At 45.3% G+C, this 5,222-nt stretch overlaps 1 pseudogene; it reads left to right on the forward strand.

Moving 5' to 3' along the window:
* The first annotated feature begins 3,370 nt into the window (after positions 1-3,370).
* Positions 3,371-3,488, forward strand: LOC136657843 (5S ribosomal RNA; annotated as a pseudogene).
* The last annotated feature ends 1,734 nt before the right edge of the window (positions 3,489-5,222 follow it).

The following is a 5,222-nucleotide window of genomic DNA, read 5'->3' on the forward strand; positions in this document are numbered from 1 at the left end:
AAAATTTGTGTATTGGAAATTGGTCATTGCCCGGAGCGGAAGAATAAAACAGGATGAAAAGCATGGAATCAGGCTTCCAGGTTAAGAGCGTTTTGCTAGAAGGCAAACTTCTCACTAGAGAGCTGCGACCAGGAGAGGCCACAGGGTTGGCCAGTCCATATTGTAATGGAGGGTAGGTCTATGAGGATGAATTCTCCAGAAGACATCGAGCTATGAGCACTTGCTCATACAGAACGGGGCTGGGAAATTATGCAGCTCACATTTCCTCGCCTCGCAAAATGGAATTATTGACGGATACTACTGTAAAGAAAGTGCCGGGCTCATTATTTCCATTTGTAATCCTTATTAGTATTATTAGCGCAAATTGCATTTGTGATAAATGAGCAGCCATAGATCCCCGATCCACATTAAAGCAGCCAGGCTTTTGATTGGTATTCCATGCACCGGCGGCTTCACTGTGATAAATGAACCAGTCAACAACAAATCAGCACCGCAACACACCGTCAAAGGCCTTTATTAACTACAGGAAAGTAGATTTCCTGCCCCGCCCCCAATCGCCACCCTTAACTCTCTTCAGAAATAATGGGATCTTCACCGTGGGCAAGCTTATCAGGTCACGGAAAATGCTTTTATTGTCTCTGCAGACCTTTTGGTATCACTTGCCTTTCTCTAAGTCAAAACTTTACACCTTAATTGGGAAGCCTGATAGACAATGATGCAATTCCAGTTTCTGCCCTTAGCATTCATTCATTCATCATTGCAGAGACATGGGCTGAACAATCCCAATCAAATCCCTGCCTGATTTCTTTCCTGTTGGGGAGTCTAGTCTTTTGCAATTATTTACTCAGCACTTTAGTAGCAAACGTATGGGTTGGCCTGAAGGAAAAAGAGGAGGCTTGCAGGATGTCGGTTTTATTGCAGAGAGGAAAGAGGAATGGGTACAAGAATATCATTGAAACTCTGGTTCTGAAAAAGACAGAAATTTCAAGATGGTTCATGACCGCGCCATTGGATGTCTGGGTTATATACATTTATCTCCTAAAATGACTAATTAGAGGTGTTTCCAAATTAATCTCCAGTCCTGATAATTTAATGATCAGTTGTGTTTTGCTTCTTCTGATTTTCAAGGATTCCTGAGAGCCAAATGGGACGGAAAAAAAGCTTTGGACTGTCATTCTGCACTCAGGAATCACCTGAATGGGAACAGCATGGCTGGACTGTTCCTACAGTTACAGGCCAGTCCTGTCCAGAACTGGGCTGCCAGGTGGTTGGGGTTACGACAGCGGCAGTCACTTTGGCTGTCAGGCTGCCAATGGCGCACACAGAGTGCAAGTGGCTGGCAATAATGTCATCACCAGTCCGTTTCGAGTCTGGAGACATCACACACTACTTCAAACAGCGGTAAGGAGGTCAGGATGGGCAGAAGGTCTTTTCCCAGTGCACAGTTTTTGTACCAAGCCTTGAACTGCCGTTTGGAGCGGCTCGGTCTCTCTGCCAGGGCAGTGGCCGGCCCGCGATGCCCTGGGCAAGTGCCTCACGATGCGCTGGCGCTTTGAGGTGCACAGTCTGAGGACCCTGCATTAGGCCTACCTCACAGGGCTGTAGTGAGGACAAAAGGAAGGAAGAAACTGTGCACACCGCTCTGATCTCCTTGGAAGAAGGGTGGCATAAAAGCACTGAAAACAAATAAATAAATGTGAATATGCGGGTACTGGTTAAAAATGTCACAACAGCTGTTTCAGTTACTGCTGAGTTCCTGGGACAGGCCACATTTCGAGTTCAATTTCATTTGCTCACGGGGACCGGTGTAACAGTGGCAATCTTGCAACCTCCTCCATTTCGAGGCCACCGGCACCATGAATGGTGAGACCTTGAAGCAGCTGACAAGCTGAGCAGAGTTATTCCACCTGCTCTTCAGAAGGAGCTGCTTGTCAGCCTGTGTGGGAGGAGGCCAGAAAGTGATAACAGACCGCAAAAGTTCCATCTGAAATGTTGTGTGGTTCTTGAAAGATAGAACCTTTCTTCAATTGTAAAAATCCCTATGGGGATTTAAACAACCTGCCTATGTAAACCGCCTTGAATTAAAGTCTGAGGAGAAATCTGACGACCAAGAAAGGCGGTATATAAATACCTGTATAAATAATAATTTCATCTGACCCTGAGCATTTTTCCCCCCTGGAAATAATGATATAACAGGTTAGCTGCCGTTATTATGACTTCCAGTCTCAACACTGAACATTTTTATTCTTTATTATTATTTTTTTTTGTACAGTTTCCTTTTTGTACTGCTTTGAGCATCCTTGACCGGAGGGAAAAATCAGTTTCATGTGCTGCGGTGAGTCTGAGGAATTTCTTATCTTTTCTTTAGAATTTTCTTTTAACTCTAAAGATTATACTGTTGAGTGTTCAATTTTAATTTCTGCTTCGTGATTTACCTTAGGGCCAGGATAACTTCTTTCTCGACTCCCCATTGCATTGGGATGCTCTTAAGATTACCCCAAATCATGTCTTTCTCAATTCCCTTTGATCCTTTCTTCTTTATATCTCAAGCATTTAGCCTGCTTTCTTCTTCCCAGATTCAGGTATAACGATAATAAATAAACGTGCAAAAGTGTATTTGTAGAACATCCCAGTGGGGCTTTCAAACGACAAATAAATGTTATTTTCCTCACTGGGCAAATAAATGTGTCACTGTGAAAATAAATCATTAATTCCCACTGAAGGGTTATCGATTTAAGTAGCGAAAGTATTACCGTTTGCTCATACCCAAAACGAAAACCAGTCAGTTGGTTGTCGTTGACAGATACATTGACCGGTCCTAATCTTGCAAAATGCACCTCTTTGCTCATTCACAGCTTATGATTTTGCAGCAAAGAGGATGCCAAAAATGCCAATTATTATTAATTATTATTATTATTATTAACAGTATTTATGTACTGCTTTTCAACTAAAAGTTCACAAAACGGCTTACAGAGAAAAATCAAATAACTAAATGGCTCCCTGTCCCAAAAGGACTCACAATCTAACAAAAGGGCCTAATGACCACCGTTCCCTTCAAGCTGCTCCTGTGCAGCCGCCATACTGATTTGTGTACTTCCTGTAAACATTACCGGCCACAGTACAGACCAGTGGCATTGCTAGGGCATGCAGGGGTGATGCGTACAGGGGGATGACACCACTACCGGCCAAAATTTTTAAAATCTTGGTATTTTTGAATACCATCATGTTGTATATCATTCAAAGCATAATTTCATGCCGAATGCAAAGAAAGGAACTGTGTTTAAATATCTCTGTTCTACCAAAAGTTATAACCAAAAAACCAGTGGGGGGGGCGATGGTGCTTATCCATGCCCACAGCCAGTGGTGAACCTCCCATTATAGATTACCCTGCACATGCCCGATCTCGTCTGATCTCGGAAGCTAAGCAGGGTCAGGCCTGGTTAGTACTTGGATGGGAGACCTCTTGGGAATACCGGGTGCTGTAGGCTTATACCATAGTCTTTCGAGACTGAAGGTTGCCAACCAAAGCCCCGGGCACAGTGCCTCACGCACCTTTAGGACCCCACAGAAGCCTCTTTGAGGCGCCCAACAGGGTCAGAAACTGCGCTTCTGTTTTTTCCCGGAAGCACAGTATAAAGCTTTGGAGACGCCTCAGGAAGCTTCCGTGATGCAGTCTATGGTCGCACAAGGTTCCGTAAGCTTCAGGCAAGTGGGGGGGGTGCATTTGTGCATGGGGGTGGTGATATCCTGCGGGGAGGGCGCCACTGTGGACCTTTGCCCTGGGGTGTGGGGCTGGTGAGGTCCACAACTGCCCACAGCTCAGGGCATTGCCCTGCCCACTGCATGAGAGGAGGTCCATCATAGGGGTGAGGCATTGGCCTCTCGTACCAGGTGACACAATCCCTAGTGGCGCCACTGTTGCTGACCACTGCGCTCAAATAATGCTTTTTAAAAACAAGTCTGCACCATCACTGCAAAGTGCGCTGAGCTATTAAAAGCATTTGCAATGTTTATGGGGAAATAAGTCCCATTTCGTTAAGGGCAGGGGTGCTCAATAGGTGGATCTCGATCTACCGGTAGATCACGAGGCAAAATGAGTAGATCGCGGAATGCCGACCCCCCCCTTCAGGTGCCTCTGAGAGGAAATGCCGGGAGTAAGGCCCATTGTACTCAATGGGGCTTACTCCCAGGTAAGTGTGGCTAGGATTGCAGCCTCACAGCCTAATCCTAGGCATGTCTACTCAGGAGTAAGTCCTGTTATACTCAGTGGGGCTCAAGGTACACCAACATACATTGTACACATAAATGTTATATGTTATGATGGCGCAAACATTGTAAAAAAAACTCTGGTAGATCTCCGGGCCTTGCTGGGTTTCAAAGTAGCTCTCGAGCCAAAAAAGTGTGAGCACCCCTGGTTTAGGGCAATGTCCCCCATGCATGCTCCTTGCATGATGATGGTGACATCAGTACAAGCACTGTTACCCTGCACATGCCTGATCTTCTTTGATCTCGGCAGCTAAGCAAGGTCAGGGCTGGTTAGTACTTGGATGGGAGACCGCCTGGGAATACCAGGTGCTGTAGGCTTATCCCATAGTCTTTCAAGACTGAAGGTTGCCAACCAGTACAAGCTCCAAGTGCTGCCTGTCTAAAATATTGTGAGGACATGTGGAAAGCATTTACCTGAGTAGATATTCTACGTTGCTGCTGCATCATTAAGAGTGTAGAATGTGCGCACAGCTAACAAGCCAGTCTCAATCTAACTGCAGGTAGCAATGATGCATGCAAATGAACTTGGTGCATAAAGTGCATTTTAAATGAGACAAGTAAGTGCCTTCCATGAGGCCCTTTTACATAAAAGAAATATGTGCATTCCATATGCCCTTGGCATGTTTAAATTACTCCTATGGAGCATCTGCCATAGATCAAACACCACAGACCGAGCTTTCATGTCTTGACAGCATCTCAGACAAAATACTTTCAAGGCAGTTCACAAGTTCACCTTTGAGTCCTCAGATGATCGGTCACTCAACGCTGTACCTGTACGTTTGAATCAGTTGCTACCTGTACATTTGAATCATGCTACAAGTGCTGGTTGCTCCTGTCCTTCTTTTGAAATTAAGGGCCCAATCCTATCCAACTTCCCAGTGTCAATGCAGCTGTGCCAACAAGGCATGAGCTGCATTCTGTGGTAGTTGTGAGGGCAGTCATGAGGGCTTCCTCAA

This window comes from Tiliqua scincoides, chromosome 7, assembly GCF_035046505.1.
Source record: "Tiliqua scincoides isolate rTilSci1 chromosome 7, rTilSci1.hap2, whole genome shotgun sequence".
Lineage (NCBI taxonomy): Eukaryota > Metazoa > Chordata > Lepidosauria > Squamata > Scincidae > Tiliqua > Tiliqua scincoides.